The 23,477-nt window shown below is 46.1% G+C and overlaps 1 protein-coding gene across 3 annotated transcripts in view; it reads right to left on the minus strand.

Moving 5' to 3' along the window:
• LOC116987584 (rabphilin-3A-like) overlaps window positions 1–18,103 on the minus strand; it is a 124,405-nt gene extending 106,302 nt beyond the window's left edge. For all 3 annotated transcript variants that reach the window (XM_033043738.1, XM_033043739.1, XM_033043737.1), the window contains exon 1: window positions 18,024–18,103. The gene's annotated coding sequence lies outside the window, so the exon portion shown is untranslated. The remainder of the gene's footprint in view (window positions 1–18,023) is intronic.
• Between the last annotated feature and the right edge of the window lie 5,374 nt (window positions 18,104–23,477).

Below are 23,477 nucleotides of genomic sequence, written 5' to 3' on the forward strand. Positions count from 1 at the left end.
AAGATGCTGCCTGATCCTGCACAGGTCTCCAACTTTTCCAATCTACTTGGCAATAAATCATCCTTTCCAGGACCAGACCACCTCTGGCAAATGTACTGTGATGAAAATGTCTTCGTCACTGGCACTCCCTCTGGGTCAAGGGTGAATTGTTTCCACCGCAGGCAACGTTTAAGAAGCAATTAGACAAGTACATGGATAAGATTGGTTTAAGAGGATATGGGCCAAATGTGGGCAGGTGGGACTAGTGTAAATGGGACATGTTAGTTGCATGGGCAAGTTGGGCCAAAGGGCTTGTATCCACACTGTATGACTCTATGTAGGGAAGAGTGGAAGACACTTCGGCACAAGTTCTTTCAATGCAAGGTTCCCAATTGCAAAAAGCTACTACACATAATTCATGGCAAAATCTAGTATTAGTGCAATATGAATGATACACTGTGTCTACTGAGACTGACCCAATGACACTCAAATGCTTAGCGTGATCAGTCTAGTCAACAGTAAGCCCACAGAGAGCCGACACAGTTCACAGCATTGCAGAAGTGAAAATTACTGACCAGTTTCCCCCTAAACTCCATTCCTATTCCAATAGTTGTTATTGGTTCAATGGCTTCAGCTGCCAGTCCTACTTCATAACTGGGTGTTCAGAAGTTCATTAATCATAAGAGTACAATTAGGACATTCGGCCCATCAAGTCTACTCCACCATTCAATCATGGCTGATCTAGCTTTCCCTCATAACCCCATTCTCCTGCCTTCTCCCCATAACCACTGACACCTTTACTAATGAAGAACCTGTCAATCTCCGTTTGATTAAAACACAATGACTGCGTCCACAGCCGTCTGTGGCAATTAATTCCACCACCTTCTGACTAAAGAAATTCCTTCTCATCTCTTTTCTAATCCTAGACTATCCCACTTGTGGAAACATCCTCTCTGTATCCACTATCCAGACCTTTCACTATTTGGTATGTTTCAAAGAGGTACCCCCTCATCCTTCTAAACTCTAGCGAGTACAGGCCCAGAGCCATCTATAATGCTCATCATACGTAACTCAATCATCCCAGGGATCATTCTTGTAAACCTCCTCTGGACCCTCTCCAATGCCGGCACATCCCTCCTCAGATAAGAGGCTCAAAACTGCTCACTATCTTCTAAATGCGGTCTGACCAGTATCTTATAAAGCCTTGCCCTTATGTATCTATACACAGTAAATGGCTAGATTGTAATCATGTATTGTCTTTCCGCTGACTGATTAGCATGCAACAAAAGCTTATCACTGTACCTTAGTACACGTGACAATAAAGTAAACTAAACATCCTTGTTTTTATATTCTATCTAATGCTCGGACAATTTTGTTTCAAGCCATTACTTGCTCAGACCGAGTTACACCTCCATCGAACCTTTTCCAGCTGCCAATCTAATGACAAATGCAGACCATTTCTTGTTGCAACTTTATGCCCAGTAAGCAAGGCAGGCTCATTTCACTCTGGTCAGTCACGGATGGCAGAGCCAACCTGCACCTCATCAGCCTGAGCTCAGCTCAAGCCTGGGAGTCAGGGTAAACGAGAGCTGTGCCAATCCAAATCTGCAGGGATTGTTATCTTCAAGCTGCATCACTTCACGGTGCGAGGAGCTTGTTTAATGATTTAAAGTGTGCAGCTCGGCAGTGTGACACTGCAACACTCCAACAAGGGCTTAGACGTAGAATCGTCACAATTTTCTGCCTGTCAGCTTCCTGGCTACTGCTTGCTGTCGCTGAGGGAGGAATATAATAAATACTGGTCTAAATGTTCCAGAGCAGTGGTGTACCTTCTCCTTATGCAGGGATCAATTCTGCCCTCATTACAGTTAAATTGAATTGGTTTGCAGAGTAGCATCAATCACAGATATTTATGTTGTTTCAATAAATAATATAAGTCATGTTCAGACTTGAGAGATACAGTGCAGAAACAGGTCCATCAGCCCACGCCGATCAGCGATCACCCCGTACACTAGCACTACCTACAAGCTGAGGATAATTTACAATTTTTGCCTGTCAATTAACCGACAGAGCTGTACGTCTTTGGAATGTGGGAGGAAACCAGAGCACCTGGAGAAAACCCACGAGGTCACAGGGAGAACATACAAACTCCATACAGACAGCAGTTGTAGTCAGGATCGAACCTGGGTTTCTGGTGCTGTGAAGCAGCAACTCTACCTCTGCACCACCATTCTACCCAACAGCGATATTAATTAGGCAGAAATGTTTTTGTTCATTTTGGAACATTGGAAAATAGGTGCAGGTGTAGGCTGATCGGCCCCTCAAGCTCTCATCTCCCACATACCGTCATTCAATGTGATCATGGCTAAACTGTCCAAAGCTTCATTAATGGCTGTCCTACCAAGAGAGACTAAATAGTTTGATTCCGTATTTCTTGGAGTTGAGAAGAATGAGGAGTGATCGTATTTAAACATAAAAGATCTTAAGGGAGTTTAACAGGGTAGATGTTGGAATATTTTTACCAGCTTGAGAATCTCAAACAATTGGACATATGTAAATTGAACGGGTCATTTAAAACTCAGGTACATAGAAATCTCCTCTCGCGAAGGGAAATTAACCTCTGAAAATATCTGTCCGATGGGTGGAGGCAGCTGGATCATTAGAAGTATTTAAAGCAGAGGTGGATGAATATGAGGCTGAAGAAGGGTCCCGATCCAAAACGTCACCCATCCTTTTTCCCCAGAGATGCTGCGTCCCAATTAGTTACTCAAGCACTTTGTTCTGATCCAGAAGAGGATCTATTATACTCATGAATAATATGATTTGACAGCATAGCAAGTAGGGCAAGCTTGTAGAAATAAGAAATTGCAGATGCTAGTTTACACAAAGGGATACAAAGTGCTGGAGTCATGGATAAGCGACATTCTGAGTCGGGACCCTTCTTCAGACTGTCATTTGCCAGTGTTGCTGTACATGTGACAATAATCAACTAGTCTAAACTAAACTCTGATCCCAGGTTCACAAAATTGCTGGAGGAACTCAGCGGGTGCAGCAGCATCTATGGAGCGAAGGAAATAGGCGACTTTTCGGGCCGAAACCCTTCTTCAGACTCCATAGATGCTGCTGCACCCGCTGAGTTCCTCCAGCAATTTTGTGTACCTTCGATATTCCAGCATCTGCAGTTCCCTTTTGAACACTCTGATCCCAGGTTGTCAGCATTTAATACCCATCCCTAATCGCCCTCAATAAGTGACACTGTGCCACTTTCTCACATCACGTCACTCTCTGAGAAGAATGCTCTTCTACCGAGATGATAGGGTTAGAGTTGAAGGACGATAACCCAATGGCAGGAAGGTGTGCACTTTGGAGAGATACATGCAGTTTCTAGTTTTACAGGGTGGCACAGTGGTAGAGCTGCTGCCCCACAGTACCAGAGGCCTGGGCTTGATCCTGACCTCGGGGGCTGTCTGTGAGGAGTTTGCACGTTCTCCCTGTGACTGCGTGGGTTTTTCCGGGTACTTCGATTTCCACCCACATTGGCTTTAATTGGGATATCATAGAACTAGTGTAGAATGGATGTTAGATGGTTGCGTGGACTCGGTGGGCCAAAGTGCCTGTTATTCTCTATTGTTTATTTTTCTATCAGTGGTCCCAACACAGAACCCTGAGAAACCCCACTGGTCATCCAGCCAGAATAACACCCTTCTCCCACTGGTGATCATGGCAGCTGCTGCTCTTGTACCTCTTGGTGGTAGCGTTGGGATTTGTTGCCAAAGGGACCTTGTGTCCCACATAGGTGGCATGCTAGACTACTGCACAATATTGCTGCAATGCATTGAATAAACGTAAGACTCCAGAATGCTGGAAATAGACAGAAAACAAGTCAGTAATTTGAAAGAGAATAATAAACTTGCGGCTAGGCTACTTATCATGTGTGACTGTGACGTTATTCCACTTAATTGCCAGCTCCTAACCGATCCTTGGCGTGTTTTCACAACACTCCTGGAAACCCTCTCTATAAACAGAACGTGACAATATCCCACAGTTTTGTTAATGCCACATTTGTTCTCTTTACTTGCACCTTCTGTCGTCTTCAGACTGGAATAAAACTTCCAGAACACACCACCCATGCTAAATACATCAGCTGCTGTGAACTTACAATGAATGCCACTTTTGGCTGATAGTTAGACCTGCATTACACCACTGGCTGCCTGCCCCACCATTCATCAGTTAAACCAGGAGCAAGGGCAAGCATCAGCCCAACCCAACCTCTACTCTTCACATCAACAGCATGCAAGTCCTCCATTCCACTCCCAACAAGATTTCCATTCTTCCTCTCAAGGCAGCAATCGTGGCGTAACTGGTAGAGCTGCTGCCTCACATTGCCAGTGATCCAGGTTCGATCTTGACCTCGGGCGCTGTCTGTGCGTGGAGTTTGCATGCTCTCCCTGTGACGTGGCAACACTTGTGTACTGCTTAGGTGAGGTCTGCTCTATGATTTTACCAGGTTTCACAAAGGATTTCACTATACACTGTACAATATAACTCAATCATAGATTTACTACGTGGGCTTCCTCTGGGTTTGGTTCTTTAGGTTAATTAGCCTCTGTAGATTACCCCGAGTGTGTAGGGAGTGGATGAGAAAGTGGGATAACATAGTGAGATGGATGATCGATGGTCGGTGTGGATCTGATGGGCTGAAGGGTCTGTTTCCCTGTTGTATCTCTAAACTAAACTAGGACTTCAACACTTCCTCTTGGGGAAATAACAAGGCAATTTCTTGTCATGGTTACTGCAAGAAAAAGATCTCTCCCTCTCCAGCTTACCCATCAGAACAAACTTGCTCCATTCCTTCCCAAGCAGTCTCCATTAGAATGGACTACACCTCAGAATAAGACACTTCCCCACCACAATGAGCCTCCCTCCAATCGTTCCGTAGCCTGAAGAAAGGTTCCGACCCAAAATGTCACCTGTTCCTTTTCTCCAGAGATGATGCCTGACCTGCTGAGTTGCTCCAGCACTTTACGTCTATCTTCGGTTAAAACAATCATCCCTCCTCGACAGTCTTCATTGGAACAAGACCATCCAACAAATGGTCTTGGTTTCACTCTCTGAGAGTAAAACCCCTGCCACCTCGATTCCCCACCAAAGCAATCACCTTCCCCCAGCACTAATCACCAGGAAAACAAATGTAACACCTTCTGCAACATTCCCCATTAAAACAAGACTCTCTCCAACAGTCGGCATCAAAAGTAACCCTCTCCTGATCTCACCACCAAAGTAAGACCAGTCCCCCAATCTATCTCATAGACGGCTTATATCGGCTGTAATACAAATGAACTGCAGATGCTGGTTTATACTGAAGAAGTATAAACCCGATGTGATTTATGGTCTGAAGAAGCGTCCTGACTGGAAAAGTCACCTATCCACTTTCTCCAGAGATGCTGCCTAACCTGCTGAGTTACTCAAGCATTTTGTAGTCTTTTTTAACATCAGCTCTTTTGTTGCTAAAAGCTGCATTAAATTATCTCAACACCACTAGAGAAAGTATCAATCCTTCAGGCTGGGCAGAGAAACCAGTGAGCTGATCAGAGAGCCGTAACAAGATAAATATAATGATGGAATTTATTTATAATAACTCTATGTGAATTATACTGGCGAAATTCCCACTTCAAAGAGTGAATAATTATTTGAGATTCCCCCAATTGTATCACAAACCCACATCATTAAGTCAAGCACTTCCTACCTTGAACTGTCGCACCATCTCTCTCCATAACCACTTAAAACATCAAAGACTCAAAAATATAAATTAAAATATATATCTATATCCGTCGGCTCAGACACAGTTTTTCCCTGATGTTTACAAAAAGAATTAGAACTCAGTTTTTACCACAGTCTTCCTCAGATGGCAGGTGAGCCTTGGTGTTAAAGACTTTCACAAGCCAGGTTCTTTTTCATTTGCTTCGGTTAATTCTGTTTTTGTTACTACACCAGAGAGCTGCAGAGAGCCGAGGATCCCTGCAGTATGCAGCCTCGTGCCAGCGGTGTTTCAGCAGCAGTCAGCTCCTTATTATTCTGCAGCAGCCCGACATGCCAGGGACGCCTGTTGGACACAGCATTGCAGCTGGCCGCAGCCTGCAAACCGCCCCATTATATAATTAGCCGGGCAAGGGGCCATCACGTGGAGGCCACGGCAGACCCAGTCACCAACCCTCCGGAAACAAAGCCCATCACAGAAAGCAAGTGGAAATTGTTCACTTAATCACACTTGCTGGGCTCAATTCATACGTTATAGGAGGAGAATTAGGCCATTCGACCCATCAAGTTCACTCCGCCATTCGATCATGGCTGACAAATTGTGACAGAATATGTAAGAAAGGTCTATGACAGTATCAAAAATATTATACACCAGGCCCGTACGAAGCTTTTCAAAATGGGTGGTGGCATGGCAGGATTACAAACATTTTATGTGAAATAAGTGCACGCAGCGCATATCACAAGTGCGAAGCTCAAAAACCCTTGCGGACGGGCCCACTGCGGACGCGCGGAGAGACAGCGTCATTTTGCGTCGCTACTGCGTCACCGGCTTCCCCCAACTGCGCAGGCACGGATGGTCGCAATTTTTCCCCCCAAAACTTCCAGTGGGCCGGAACCAGAATTTCGGGTGATTTCCGTCAAAGTGAAAACGCTGATAGCGCTCCAATTTTTTTTCTCTCAGAATTATTTTTTTCTCTGGGAAAAAAAACACCTTGGCCGGAGGCCCCCCTATATTTTGAGGCCCTAGGCTTCAGCCTATGAAGCCTATAGGTAAATCCGGCCCTGCCGAGGTCCCCCTAGATCTCAAGGCCCTAAGCTTAATCTTGTGAAGCTTGTACCTTAATACTTAACAACATTGCTTGAAGGCCCAGCTGCCACCCACCAACAAAATCACATTGATAAAGGACTGTGTGGTCTCTCCAAGACCTTTTTTTAAACCAGGTACAATCTGTCACATTGGGGTCAACCCATTTAAGAAGAAAGTTCTGCAAATTCCTCATGTTAAGCTTCAGAATATATGTTGACTTTTTTCTTCCCGCTTAAAAGAATGGTACTGTGGCACAGCGGTGGAGTTGCTGCCTTACAGCATCAGAGACCCAGGTTCGATCCTGAGTACGGGTGCTGTCTGTATAGACAGGGCTGCCAACTCTCACACATTTCGACAAATTCTCACCCTGATCACAAATTTCTCATGCTCTGTCGTGAGAAATTCTGTGATCAACGAGAATTTCAAAACTCATATCAACGGCACGGGCCGTGGGTGTTGGAGAGCCGGGGCGGATAGAGGGATGGAAGCAGCGGTGGGGGCAGATGCGGACGGGGAGCCGGGGCTGGCGAGTGTTTGCCGGGCTGGATAGTGTTTGCGGGGCTGGCGAGTGTTTGCAGGGCCGGCGAGTCGCTCTCTATAGCTCCGGCCATGGAGCAGCCTCAGTGCAAGAGTCCCGGGCCGTCGGAAGCGTTAGAGTCTCTGTGCCGAATTCGCCCAGGTGACTGGCATGGATCAGGCATGGATCGACCCGAAACCTTTAGAAGGGTCTCGACCCAAAATGTCACCCATTCCTTCTCTTCAGAGATGCTGCCTGAGTTACTCCAGCATTTTGTGTCTCTCTTCAGTTTAAATCAGCATCTGCAGTTCCATCTCACACAATAAGACCCAACAAGACGACTTTGAAGCTAGTACCACTCAGGTGGCGGAGGGACGGAGAGAGAGGGGATGTTAAAGAAATCGATATTCATACTCAATCGGGGAAATTAGTTGATATCTGTCTTTAAATTGATATTTTGTTCATCTTTAAATGTAAGTCTTGGATTCATGTATCGTGGGAACAAATAAGCAAAGGCAAGATGGTAAATATAAACTACAAATTAACTTCAGAAAATGAAACATGTAGAGATGAACTTTGCTCTTCACTTTACAAAGAATAACCTCAGGGATTATGCAGTAAATGTCATTCAAATACTCTGCAACCTTGGAATAATATTGTTCATGTTCAAATCCGATAGGTAAGTCTTGATTTTTCAATATTATAATTGGTTCAAAGATACAGCGTGGAAACAGGCCCTTCGGCCCCTCGAGTCCGTGCCGACCATTGATCACCCGTTCACACTGGTTATATGTTATCCCACTTTCTCATCCACTCCTTACACACTGGGGGGCAATTTACAGAAGGTCAATTAGCCTACAAATCCACACGTCTTTGGGATGTGGGAGGATACCGGAGCACCCAGAGGAAACCCACGCGGTCACAAGGAGAACGTGCAAACTCCAGACATACAGCACCCGAGACCAGGATCGAACCCGGGTCTCCGGCGCTGTGGGGCATTAATTGTAATGCTAATACTTGGACCTCTGCTGATATGCCGGGATGATTACCCAATATTACTGATTATTAATCCATTGTATTATTGATTATATATGTTGCGCCCGTTCTCCTTTATCTGTACATTGTGAACGGTGTGCTTGCATTTACCGGATAGCATGCAACAAAAGCTTTTCCCTGTACCTCGCTACAGGTGGCAATAGTAAACAAAATCAACCTATTTACATGTATCTGTGTGTTGTTGCTTTAACCTTGTTAAGGTGCAGCAACTGAGAATGTTATTGTTCTGATGTCGCTGCACGCGACAACTAAATACCCTTGTCTTCATTCTACACTTGAAATTACCACAATGCCATTGAAACGGCATTTGGACAGGTACACGTGTAGGAAGGAACTGCAGATGCTGGTTTAAACCGATAGACACAAAGTGCTGGAGTAACTAAGCGGGTCAGGCAGCATCTCTGGAGGGAAGGAATGGGTGACGTTTCGGGTCGAGACCCTTCTTCAGACTGAAGGTCTGGTTAATTAGCTTGGTATAAGTGTAAATTGTCCCTAGTGTGTGTAGGATAGTGTTAATATGCGGGGATCGCTGGTCGGTGCGGACTCGTTGGGCCGAAGGGCATGTTTCCGCGCTGTATCTCTAAACTGAACCCTGTCCAGCTAGCAGGGCTGTGTAGGGTCGAGTGCCGGGACATGGTGACATCTGGCTCTGATCTCCACAAAGCCAATCACGTATAGAGCAGCGCCGCAGATCAATGGGCCTCTGGTGCTTGGGGTTGGTCCACAGACACAGAGAGGAAATTGGATGTTACTTCGGCTTTTTATGTCTATCAGTGACTTGGAGAGTGGGCTGGACAACGAGTGACGCAGCTGGTCGCGGCTCCCCTGATCTACGCTATTCCCACGCACTTATGGGCCTGTCCCACTGAAGCGACTCTTTAGGCGACCGTCAGGGACTAGTTTTACTAGCATTCACCTACGACACCTCGCGACAACCTACGACAGCAAAAATTGTTGCCACTGTCACTTCTAGTCGCCCAAAAGATCGCCTAAGTGGGACAGGCCCTTCAGGCTGCGGCTCGGTGCATCCCTCGGGCTTGGTCTGTCACAATTTCTCACTCCCAACTCTCACCCAATGTTGGCAGCCCTGGTATAGAGTTTGCACGTTCTCCCTGTGACCATACGGGTTTTCTCCGGGTGCTCCAGTTTCCTCCCACATTTCAAAGATGTGCAGGTTTGTGGGTTAATTGGCTTCTGTAAATTGTCCCTAGAGTGCAGGATAGAACTAGTGTAAAGGTCAGTGTGGACTCAGTGTTTCCCTTGCATACTTTTAAACTAGATCTCTCCTGATGGGATGACTCCAAGGTTTAAATCAGCATCTGCAGGTTTTTCCTATACATTCATTGATGAGGATACAGTCGTGCTGGAAATGCAAGTCTTTCTGGGCATGTTGTCAGGTCACTCATTTGCACATAAAATTATATGCTGGAGCCAAATTTTGCAATCTAGTTAGGACAGTTAGAGGCTCTCTTCCAATTATATTGCGGCCTCTTCTCAAATTTTATTTTGACCTAATGGATTACTTTTTCGAAAGAGTCACTGCTTTGATTAAATTACAATAGGGGCTGGAATACAAATATAAGTTTGGAATGTAAAATAATTTGGGACACCCCAAAAATTCAAGGATGACTGAGTGTTCTGGATCATCCAATCCAGCCTTTTGCCAAGGTTAAAAAGTTCACTTCATAAGTTCTCAGAAGCAGAATTATGCCATTTGGCCTACCAAGTCTACTCTGCCATTCAATCATGGCTGATCATCTTTCCATCTCAACAACATTCTCCTGTCTTCTCCTATAACCCCTGACACCCTTACTGATCAAGAATCTGTCAAGCTGTACCTTAGAAATACCTAATGACTTGGCATCCACAGCCTTCTGTGGCAATGAATTCCACAGATTCACCACTCTGACTAAATAATCTCCTCTTCATCTCCTTTCTAATGACACGCCCTTTTATTCTGAGGCTATGGCTCTAGACCTAGACTCTCCCAATAGTGGAAACATCCTCTCCACATTCTCTATCCAGGCCTTTCACTATTTGGTAAGTTTCAATGAAGTCCCCCCTCATCCTTTGAAACTCCAGCGAGTACAGGCCCAGTGTTCTGGATCATCCAAGCCAGCCTTTCACCAAGGTTAAAAAGGACAAATATTTATATTGGTTTTTTTTCCAGATCCTCGGGAATCCAATTCACTTTTCACCATTGAAGGGTTGTGAAGATATAATCATAATAGTTGTGTAAGGCAACTTAAGACACAATGAGGTAAACATCAGAAGCCTTTGATAAAGCATTATGAAGATTGGGATGATACTATGCAGAAGGAGTTTGGATAGAATCATTGAGCCATACAGCATGAAAACAGATCCTTCAGCCCAACTCGTCCATGCCAACCAGACTAGATTTACTTAGACCATAGTTCTCACTTAACTTTTTTTCACTGCTGCCAGCCGGGCAACCTAGGCAGCTTTTTAGGTTGCCGAATGACAGTTTAGGTGGTCATTTAAGACGGCTTGCATGACGCGTGCGATAATGTGCTCGGACGAAGTGTGTAGTTACCAGTCGGAATTACGCTCAATGAAGCATTCACACATTATTTCTGCTAATACAAATAAAGTCACAAACTAAACATATTCACCAATCAAGACATGATAGATACAATGACATGCAGCAACATTATAATACAGTATCTCAACTCTTTTTACACGTTGCAATGAATGTAATTTCTATTATTTCTTTCCACTTCCAAACAAAAATGTAGTTGGATTATTCAGCGTATGATCAACCTGTGTCAATAAATTCTGGACCATGGTAACATATATGCGTAACCATGCACACCACAGATTGATGCAAGCATGTTCAAGAAGGAACTGCAGATGCTGGAAAATCGAAGGTAGACAAAAATGCTGGAGAAACTCAGCGGGTGCGGCAGCATCTATGGAGCGAAAGAAATAGGCAACGTTTCGGGCCGAAACCCATGACATGGCCAAAGCATGGGTCTTTTCCTCTTGAATCTTCAATTATCAATCTCTGTTGTGCCCATTCACAGCAAGGTGATGAGGAATTGAATCAATCTGTTTGACACCTTTGAAGGTAGACACAGTAACAACATCAAGAGGGGAAAAATAAATACATAATATATCCCTTCTGCTCTAGGATTTTGTAATTTAAATGAAATAAAGAGAATGAAAGTGTACTTTGATTTTCTTTTTTTGTAAATTCAATTCAATTCAACTTTAATGTCATTGCACAAATACTGAGTATGGGTACAACGAAATGCAGTTTTGTGTCAGTCCGTAGTAGTGCAATATAGAAATTTAAAAAAAAAGAGGATACAGAATAATAAAAAATACAGAATAATTAAACAATGGGGACGGAGGGACCGGAGGAATCTATCGGCAGGACTCCGAGTTCAGCAATGCGACGGTATGATTGTAGAAGCTGTTCCTCATCCTACTGGTACGAGACCTGAGGCTCCTGTACCGCCTCCCTGATGGGAGGAGGGCAAACAGTCCATGGTTGGGGTGGGAGGGGTAAAATACTTGTTACTGTATTATTATTATTACCTGACCAGTCCTATATCATACGTTTGAATGTACATTGTACCTCTTTTACTCTGTGCCCACTAAGAAGATGAATCATGGAAGTAGGTGACTACATTGAATCAATCATGGAACTTGGCAAGTGAGATTGCCCAGAAGGGCAATAAAAATGGCTGGTGGCTATTTTTTTTTGGGGGGGGGGGGGGGGGGGGGTATCAACTTTAAATGAACAGAAACATTATATTTGTGAGAACTTGTGTAACTTTCTGCTTGATATTTAAACCATCTCCTGAAAAGCAAAGTAAAGACAGAGCTGTTCAACTACTTGTAAAGTCACTTTAATTGTCATCTGAGTCACTCTCGAGCAGATCATCCTCGTCATCAGACTTGTCACTGTCAGGGTGACGTCCCAAAGCAGATGCCGCAGCTGGGTCTTCTCCCGTGTCAGGCCTCCTTGCCCTCATCCCTCCTGCAGGCCACAAGCTGATGGCCGGCCGGGGATCAAGGTCCTCGATGTTACTGGTATGCAGTATGATGAGGAGCTGGTCCATCACCTGGTCGTCCTGGAGGGATCTTCTGATGGTGGTCTTCAGCTGCTTCATCTGGCTGAAGCTTTGCTCAGCCTCAGCTGAACTTGCCGGTATGGTAAGGACGAGGTCAAGGAGAGTGCAGATGTTGGGTAGCTCTTCTGGTGTGGGACTTCAGGAACACCATGCTTTATCACAACAACCCGTTCAGCAACATGGCTGTTGCTTGGCACTACACTGGAGCATTAGGGGGAGATAAAATGACCAAATTTCGGGGTGGTTTTCCGATGAAAAAGTGGGGGAGAACTAGTAAGCGAGTGACAGAGTCACAGAGACAGAGAGAGACAGAAAGACAGGGACAACGAGGCTGGTGAAGAAACACATCTGCGCCTTCCTCCCTCGGAACATGGACCCGTTGCAGTTCGCATACCGTCCGAAAAGATCCACGGACGATGCGGTCTCCCAGGTCTTGCACACCGCTCTCTCCCATCTGGACAGCCAGAAGGGGGGCTACGTGAGGATGCTGTTCATAGACTACAGTTCAGCCTTCAACACGATAGTCCCCACCAGACTGGCCGGGAAGCTAATGGAATTGGGGCTCAACACCTCCCTGTGTGCCTGGGTCCTGGACTTTCTCACCGCCAGGCCCCAGGTAGTCAAGATGGGAGGGAATACATCGAAATCCCTCACCCTGAGCACAGGATCGCCCCAGGGTTGCGTCCTCAGCCCACTATTGTACTCCCTGTACACACATGACTGTGTGGCTAGGTTCAGCTCCAACTCAATAATTAAGTTTCCTGAATGACACTGTGGTGGTGGGCCTGATCTCAGACAACGACGAGAAGGCCTACCGGGAGGAGGTGGCTGGTCTAGCACTCTGGTGCCAGGATAACAGCCTCCTCTTGAACATCAAAAAAAACCGAAGGAGCTGATCATGGACTTTAGGAGGGCACATCATCCGAGGACGTACACTCCATTGAGGATAAATGGGGATCCTGTGGATAGGGTGAACTGTTTTAAATATCTGGGAGTCCACATCTCCGAGGATATGACATGGGCATCACACGTCTCAGCACTCGTGAATAAGGCAAGGCAGCGCCTTTACCACCTCAGGCAATTGAGGAAATTCAGAGTGTCTCCGAGGATCCTCCAGTGCTTCTACGCAGCGGCGGTGGAAAGCATCTTGTCCGGGAACATTACCATCTGGTTTGGGAATTGCTCTGCCAAGGACAAGAAGGCTCTGCAGAGAGTAGTGCGTTCGGCCGAACGTACTATGGGAACTTCACTAGCCCCCCTGCAGGAACTATACATCAGGAGGTGCAACTCCAGAGCCAACAATATCATGAGAGACCCCTTCCACCCTTGCAACGGACTGTTCCAGCTGCTACGGTCAGGTAAACGCCTCCGTTGCCATACGGTGAGAACGGAGAGGTTGAGAAAGAGTTTCTTCCCAGAGGCCATTCGGACTGTAAACACCTATCTCACCAGGGACTAACTCTACTGAACGTTTTTCCTTCCATTATTTATTATGTAAAAGAATATGTGTGTTATGATTGTGTTTATAGTTTGTTTGGTTGTTTGTCTTTTGCACAAAAGTCCGCGAGCATTGCCACTTTCATTTCACTGCACATCTCGTATGTGTATGTGACAAATAAACTTGACTTGACTTGACTTGACTTGAGGTACATGGATAGATCAGGTTTGGAGGGATATGGACCAAAAGCAGGCAGATGGCTTTGCAGTTTCTCTCCCCCTCCCGTGGGGTGAGGGATTTAAGGGCCTTTCCCACTTGGGCGACATTTTCGGCGACAGCCTGAAAAGAGGTAGATGCGTCGTGGTGGGGTCGTGATGCGTCGTGACGCATGTAGTGACGCGCGGTGTCTCCCTGTCGCCCCAGGATTTTGGAATGTTAAAAATCTAGGGGCGACATTTGGGTGGCTCAGCATGTCGTGCGCCCTGTCACACGCTGACGTGCATATGCTGTCCTGCGGGTGAATGCCCGGTTAGGGTTAGGGTTTGGGTTGGGGTTAGGGTCCACAGATGGGCTGTAAAATATTCTTCCTTCAATGCATGGATTTTAAACATTAATATATTAAAATTAATACAATTAAATCATTTGTGCAAATGAAAAGATGTCTGAATCGTTCAGTTTTATTTTGTATTGGTCCGCTTCCAGATCCAAATCACCGTCTCTAACTTTTCACAGGGATGATTTCAGTGAAAGTAGACTGAACTCTCTCCCCTCCACCCCCCTCCCGCCTCCATCCCTCCTTCTCCACTCCCCCCCACCCTCTCCCTTCCCCTCTCCACTTCTTCCCTCTTCCTCCTCCCCGCTCCACTGTTCTCCCCTTTCCCCACTCCCCCCCTCCCCTTACATCCCCTTCTCACACTCTCCCTCCCTTCTCCCATTTTCCAACACCCCCCCCTCTCCCATTTTCCCCGACATCCCCATTTGTGGACCCAGCCTGTGACAGCTAGATCCCATTAAGTACTGCACAAAGTCTACTCCACATCATCTGTTTTAGTAACATTGACTATCGGATAAATGCAGACTTTGAAAACAACACCCCCCCATCTTGCTTCAAAATGGGTGGTGGGTATTTAGATTCAATGGCTGGAGCAGATGGGTGGCACTGGTACATTGACAACATTGCCTGTGAAAAGCCCGCTGCCTCTGGGGGTTTGGAGAGACCATTGGAAGAGAGATCTGCCTCTGGGACAACTCGTGACCAACAGTTTAGTACAGAATATTAGGGGTTTGAGTCCAACCCTTGGGGCCCCTGTGTCACATTTAGCTCAGAGATACAGTGCCCTTCGGCCCACGGAGTCCGCACCAACCCACACACTATCCCACACACGCTAGGATCATTTATTTATTTGGTATTAATTTATAAATACCAAGCCTATCAACCTAGAGTTAGGGTTACCTCCAGCACTCCAAAGGTTTGTATAAATTGTCCCTAGCGTGTGTGAGATAGTGTGCGGGGGATCGCTGGTCACAGGCTGGGTCCACAAATGGGGTCGTCAGGGAAAGTGGGGGGGGGGGGGCGGGGGTTGGAGAAGGGAGGGAGAGAGGGAGAAGGGGATGTGAGAGGAGTGGGGGGGGGGGGAGTGGAGAAGGGGAGGAAGAGTGGAGCAGGGAGAAGGGAGGAAGAGGGGGGAAGGGAAGAAGGGGGGGAGAGGGGAAGCGAGAAGGGTAGGAGGGAGTGGAGAAGGAGGGATGGAGGCGGGAGGGGGGGGGGGGGGATGGAGGGGAGGGAGGAGTTCAATCTACACTCAATCTACACTGAATCCTGAAGGAAGAAGGGAAGAAGCGGCTCAGGCGCTCGACACTGCTGCAAATTGTTCTGTTGCTGTTATTCCCTTAAAGGGCCTGTCCCACTTTGTGATTTTTTTCGGCAACTGCGGTGCGTCAGTGATTGACGCCCTTTAAAACAGTCACTGACGCTCCGCAGTCGCCGAAAAAAAATCGTAAAGTGGGACAGGCCCTTTAAGGGAACAACAGCAACAGAACAATTTGCAGCGGTGTTGAGCGCCAATCCGCTGCCTGAGCCACTGGTTCACAAACAAGCAGCAACTCCACAGGGCAAGGCAGGGAACAAGGATAAGGCAGGAGTTCTCTGAGAAACACTGGCACAGTTTGCATCAGCCAGTCTGCTGTCTACATCAGCCAAGCTTTCCTTCGCTTGCCAAGCTGGGCAAAATGACTCGGCTTTTAGGTTGCCCAGCGAGACTTTAGATGGCCATTGGCACCCGGGCAACCATTAATTTCGAGCCTTGACTTAGACTAGATTTACTTAGCCAGTCCCAGATCACCTAGGTTTACACTTTAGAGATACAGCGTGAAACAGGCCCTTCTGCCCACCAAGTCTGTGCAGACCAGCGATCACCCCATACACTAGCACTATCCTACACACTAGGGATAATTTCCAATGTTATCAAAGCCAATTAACCTACAAACCTGTACGTTTTGGGGACCAGAAGACATAGGAGCAGAATTAGGCCATTCAGCTCATTGACTCTACTCTGTCATTTGATCATGGCTGATCTACTTTTCCCTCTCAATCCCATTCTATCTTTTTGACACCCTTCCTAATCAAGAACCTGTTCATCTCCACTTTAAAAATACCAGATGACTTGGCCTCCACAGTCGTCTGCAGCAATTGATTCGACGGATTCACCACCCTAGGACCAAAGGTCGTGGGAGTAAGGGTGCAAGGGGTGTGTGCGCGTGTGTGAGAGAGAAAAGAGAGAGGATGTGTGTGTGTGTGAGAGTTAGAGATAAGTGTGTGTGTAAGAGTGAGTGAGCGAGTGAGTAGCGTGTGTCATCCACTGTTGGCGAAGTGCAGCAGCAGATAATGCAAGAACGGACACGGACTGCGTTACTCTTTGGCAGATCTCTCGATACCGTCCATTCTGATGCAGATACCGAGGAGCACAGCACTGAAACAGGCCCTTCGGCCCACCGAGCCTGTGCCGCCCATGGACATGGCTCCGACATTCTCCTGCTATGTTGCAACTGCAATCTCCAGGCATTTTCTAACGCGATAAAGACCCTCCCCCCCTGCACCAGTGCCCGCGCCCGGTGGGTCTGACGCCCAGGGATGGGAGATGTATCCGCCAGCTGGGAGCAGACCAACCGAGGATAGCAACTTGTCCTATCGTCGACGTCTTCGGGACCAATATGTTTTAAAAAAAAGGCTTCACAATGCGCTCCACCCCCACCGCACCGTTCACAGCCTTCCAGTAAAAGCGGTGTATTCAGCACACAACTGTACCAATTTCTGGCAACGATGGCCAGTCATTGCACATTACTACCGTTTAATTAGCAGTGGGGGTCGCGTCTGTTTAAAACAAAACGTCTTGCTTTTATCAATACTGTGAACCCTGCTTTCCAGCACAAATGCTCCCACGTTGAGTCGGATCGCCGCTGTTAAAGCGAGTCAGTGCACCAGTTCTACCTCAAAGCTGCCTCGGTTAGTGCCGCCAGTTCGCTATATATAAATGAGAAAAAAAGTTCAGTATATATCATACTTTTTTTCTCATTTATTATATTGTTTACAGAGTACTATGTTTACAGATTCTGTTGTGCTACTGCAAGTAAGAATTTCATTGTTCTATCTATCTGGAACATATGACAATAAAACACTCTTGATTCTTGACTCTAAACTGCGAGGAAGCGACCAGAGACAATGCTATTTCAGCGCTCAGGAGGCTGAGCTCCGGCAGAACAAGCTGCTGCGAAAGAGCGATCATCCACATATTTCCAGCAATGCAGTTAGGGACAGATTAGCAGCACGTTTTAATGGGGACTCCCTGGAAGAGCGTGCTCGGGGTGTGAGTTGTAACCTGCCCCAACCTCACACCGAGTGACGGTCCCCCATACTCCTGCAGCCGGCGTCAGACTACATTGTCTACCCATTGATTGTTTCAATGCTTGCTTGCTATCTCGTCCTGCTACAGCGCCGATCTCTCAGCAATTTCCACCAACCCCGCGACAGTCGGTGTGTTTAATGCAGGCAATTTGTTTGTGTGCATTGCACATCGAATCGAAAAGTTGTACCTGAGAACGGTGAGTGATGCCTCACGCCAGACTTGTGCTGTGTGCTGTGTGCTCGCTCTCCCTCGTTCCCTGCGCACTGACACTGCCAGCCAGCCTTCCAGCAGTTTCATTACAGAGCGAAATCTCTCTCTCTCTCTCTCTCTCTCTCTCTCCCCCCTCCCCTCCTACTCTCCCAACCCCTCCAGCAGGGCTGTCGACCACTGATGGCCAATATCCCGTGACACGTGGTGTTGTCAATCAATACTCTCCACCGCAAAGGACAATCTGGAATCAATAACTAAATCTTTCCCGATATCTCAGAGAACAGCTCCGAAGAACCAGTGCAGAATCGCGGAGCCTCCAAGAATAGCCTTTGGTCGAAGTCACAGTCATCCAGCACGGAAACAGGCCCTTCGGGTCAACTTGCCCATGCCAATCAAGCCCCATCTACACTAGTCCCACCAGCCCTCGATTTGGCCCATATCTCTCAAAACCCTAGTGGTCTATTTAATCCTGGACTAAAAAGAAAACCGCTGGAGTCTCCACTAATATGGCATCCACTCCCATGAGCAAGGGTGGGTTAGTAAAACAGTTCAAGTGCTTTGGAAGGAAGGAGGGAGTGGAAGGGTAGGGCAGAAGCTGCAAGATTTACAGTGGATATTTGAAAAGGAAAAGATGGGCAAGGGTGCCTGAGTCAAGAGAATTTATCATGGGGAATATGGAAATGGCAAAGAGATTATGATAATATTATAAGGTCTGAAGAAGGGTTTCGGCCCGAAACGTCGCCTATTTCCTTCGCTCCATAGATGCTGCTGCACCCGCTGAGTTTCTCCAGCATTTTTGTGTACCTTATGATAATATTATATTGACAGGGAACATGCAAAAAATTGACCAAATACTCACTGGTCCAATTGTGCTATTATTGTCACATGTGCGAGGTGCAAAAATAGATACATTATTTTTCTTACAAACATTCCAGTAGAGTATTGCTATATCCCCAATCCTCGATTAGCAAGTGCACAGAAAGTCTACTGAGAACCGCATGCGGTACCATGTTTTTACGACATATCGAGTTCATTGTCATAGACAGCTACAATGAAAATCATGCTTGCAGCAGCATCACAGGCACATCAACTTGGACCAACGCACACAAACAAAAAATTATGCATATATTACACTAATTCTCAAGACTGAAAAGAAATAGATTGCACAAAAACAAAGATATTAGTGCAAAATTAAACAATCAATAAACACCAAGTGCAAGAATGGTCCATTGTGTACCATTGCTGAGGTAGGATTAGGGTTGTGCAAGTTAGTTCAAGAACATAATAGGTTAGTTGGAGAACTAAAAGGTGTAGCAGGATTGAGGAAGAAGGAGATTTCTATCAGTCCCAGAATGGCCCTGGAGAAGGTGGAGAAACAGAATGCCGGTAAATCCTAAGGGTCCCTATGCTACATCCCAGCATTTCCATTGAAGTGTTCGCTCAGGTAATCATCCTTCAAATCTTTAGGCTTTAGAGATACAGCGCGGAAACAGGCCCTTCGGCCCACCAAGTCCGCGTTGACTCACGATCAATCCGTACACTAGCACTATCTTACACAATAGGGACAAGTTACAATTTTACCGAAGCCAATTAACCATCAAACAATCACATCTTTGGAATGTGAGAGGAAACCCGAGCACCCAGAGGAAATCCATGCGGTCACTGGGAGAACGTGCAGACTTCATACAGACAGCACCCCTAGTCAGGATCGAACCCGGGTCTCTGGCGCAGTAAGGTAGCAACTCTATCGCTGCACCACTGTGCTGCCCAGAATCTCCATAGATCATGTGGGTTGGAGGGTTACAATCGAGGCTCCTCTATCTGAGAAAGGGGGGAGGTGGGGGGTAAGATAAAAAAAGCTACCAACCTATTAGTCAACACAGTGGCGCAACGGGAGAGTTGCTGTCTCGCAGCGCCAGAGACACAGGTTTGATCATGACTACGGGTGCTGCCTGTGTGGAGTTCGCAGGCTCTCCCTGTGACCTTGTGGGTATTCTCCGAGTGCTCCGGTTTCCTCCCACAATTCCAAAGCTGTGCAGGTTTGTAGGTTAATTGGCTTCTGTCCCTAGAGTGTAGGATAGAACTAGTGTGAATGGGTAATTGTTAGTCGACACAGACTAGGTGGGACGAAGGGTCTGTTTCCATGCTGTATCTCTATAACTCCACCTCCTGTTTAAATTCCATTTGGAATATTTTGGAGGACCAAGAAACCAAGAACTAAACTAAACTAACAATGGAAATTGGGAAAATTCTGGAATCTTCAATGAAGGATGGAGTAAAACACACCGAAAAGAATAATAGATTGATGAAAGTCTATTTACCTAAGTCCATTTACTAAGTTCATAAATGATGTGATGAGTAGAATAAATAAGGGAGAACCAGTGGTTTTCAGAAGGGTTGTGATAAGGTCACACAGAGAAGGGACGTATTGGCGTGGATTACGCATTGGTTGACAGATAGAATGCCAAGAGTGAAAATAAACAGATATTTCTCAGGCTGGAAGGATGTGGACATTGTGGTACTGCAGAGATTGCTGCTTGGGCTCCAGCTGTCAACAGTTTGAGTTTTGTTCATCGATTAGAGATAAAGCAATGAAAACAGACAATTCGGCCAACTGCGTTGGCAAACATAACACTGTTAGGTACACTGAATGGCAACCTGCAAATGTCCTGCATTGTATATTTACGAGTAAAGTATAATATTTGGGGACAATATTAAAGATGATATTGGCCAGTATATCCTGCACCAACACTGGGCAAAGGGAGGCCTTTGTACAAGGAGCAAGATGGGAAAAACTCTCCGTTAAACCGGCGTAAGGTACAGACCAGTCTCAAAGGCAAGAGAATAAACTTTCAGATGTTGCTGTTTACTTTCCAGCAGCACAGAAGATGTGCAGATCAAGGAGAAGGTCTCTCCCTTGGGTACCAGCCGGCTTTGTTGTTTGATTTTGTCATGCCCTCAGATGGATTTTAAACATAAATATTCTCAGCATCTGTTTTTGTGGCAGCACACTTTACCTGTTTTGAACACGATGGGCTGTCGATTATATCAGTGCAAATGTTGGGTGCAGGTTTAAAATTGGATTTTGGACTTTTTTTGTTCCATAACATCTTTAACCTAGAAAAAATGTGGCAAGGTACTTCACAGAGAAGCAAAGGGAAGCAAAGGTGCATCAGACGATGAATAGATTAGAAGCAGCATCCTAGGGCTGGGGAAATGTAAAATGTGTAAATGCTGAACCAACAACCTGTCCAATGAAGCTCTCCAAGGTAATAATTATCTTTAGGGGCAGCACGGTGGCACAAGAGCAGAGTTGCTGCCTTAAAGGCCTGTCCCACTTTCACAACCTAATTCACAACCTTTTTTACTCATGGACATTTTTCATCAAGCTAGAAAAACGCCCCGACCTACTTGCTGCCACGAGTACTTACGACTTACATCACGACCTACCTACGACCTCGTGGCGAGTATGAGTCAAGGGCAAACTCGGCAGAGGTCGTGAATTAGGTCATGAAAGTGGGACAGGCCCTTTACTTCACCAGAGACTACGGGTGCTGTCTGTATTGAGTTTATTTGTTTTCCCCTTGACCACGTGGGTTTTCTCTGGGTCCTTTGGTTTCCTCCCACTCGCCAAACATTTACAGGCTTGTAAGTTAATTGGCTTCATTAAAAATTGCAAATTGCCCCTAGTGTGTAGGATAATGCTAGTGTATGGGGATCGCTGGTCGTCATGGACTCAGTGGGCCGAAGGGCCTGTTTCCGCACTATATTTCTAAACTAAGCTAAACTAAAGCGGAGCACCCGGGTGTAACCCACAAGGTCACATGGAAAACATGCAAACTCCACACAGCACCTGAAGTTGTAATTTAATCTGGGCTACTGGCACTGTGAGGCCCAGCTGCTCTCACTGTACCGCCAGAAATACCACACAACCCAGAGGTTAGACAAAGTAGATTGTTCAGGTTTTTTCCTGCATTTTAGCCTGTTTTATGAACCTATGGGATAAATTTTCCTTAGGTGGCAGCAATCCAATAAATTCAACTCAAAGCAAATATTCAGCTTCTGTAATCTTCACCCAATGCTACATTAACCCTAATTCCACCAACCTAAACAACGTAAACAGCCCTTCATCCCATCACACAGTACAGCCACACTCTCTCACCCACTACTCTCTGTAGTCGTCCCCATGACTTTGGTTAGGTCGCATTTGGAGTATTGTGTGCACTTCCAGTCGCCCCATTACAGGAAGATGTGGAGGCATTGGAAAGGGTGCAGGGGAGGTTTGCCAGAATGGTGCCTCGATTGTAAGGTATTAGTAACAGGGAGAGGTTGGACAAACTTGGATTGTTTTCTTTGGCAGGCTGGAGGTTGTGGAGAGGCCGGATGGAAGTGTATAAAATTATGAGAACACAGTGGTGCAATGGTAGAGTTGCTGCCTTACAGCACCAGAGAGCCGGGTTGATCCTGACTGCAGGTGTTGTCTGTAAAGAGTTTGCATGTTTTTAAAGAGTTAGCACAGGAAAGATGGGCTAGGTGGCATCTTTCCAAGCCACTATGATTCCACAATAAGGAGAACTGAACAGAACATAAGGAGAACTCCTTATGCCGTAGGGAGTTTGTACATTCTCCCCGTGATGACGCGGATTTTCTCGGGGTGCTCCAGTTTCCTCCCACATTCCAAGACATGCGGGTGTGTAGGTTAATTGGCTTCTTCAAATTGTCCCTGGTGTGTAAGGTAGCACTAGTTTATGGGTGATCACTGGTTTACATGGACGCAATGGACCAAGGCGGCCTGTTTCCACATTGTATCTCTGAACTAAACTAATCAGAGGCATAGATAGGGCACACAGTCAGAACCTTTTCCCCAGGATGGAATTATCAAATATTAAAGGGCATGGCTATAAGATGAGAGGGACAAGGTTTAAAGGAGATGTGCGGGGAAAGTATTTTTACACAGAGGGTGGTGAATGTCTGGAAAATGCTGCCGGGGTTAGTAGTGGAGGCAGATACGATAGTGACATTTAAGAGACTTTTGAAAAGGCTCATGGATATGCAGGCCCCTGAACACAAACTTGATGAATATTCTTTTGAGATACCATTCCTTTCTGAGAAAGGTCATAAACCAATTTGTAAAACATTGCTCCTGTCACACACAACTCACCTCTCCCTTAATGTCAGTATTCCCAGAAATGGCTCCATCCTATTTATAGCTTTTCACCGTATCTCGGTACACGTCACGCCAATAAACCAATACCAATCTCCCATTAAGTGCATCATCATTCCCCCAATCCACTATTATCTGCGCAATCATCACCTCACACTTTAATCACTTCTTGATTTTGTGTCGCTATTCAGTCATTCCTGTTGCTCTTTATAATCAATCCTTATTCCCATTTAATCCCATTTAATCTTCATAGTTGTACCTTTGCTC

The sequence above is a fragment of the Amblyraja radiata genome, chromosome 25 (assembly GCF_010909765.2).
Source record: "Amblyraja radiata isolate CabotCenter1 chromosome 25, sAmbRad1.1.pri, whole genome shotgun sequence".
Classification (NCBI taxonomy): domain Eukaryota; kingdom Metazoa; phylum Chordata; class Chondrichthyes; order Rajiformes; family Rajidae; genus Amblyraja; species Amblyraja radiata.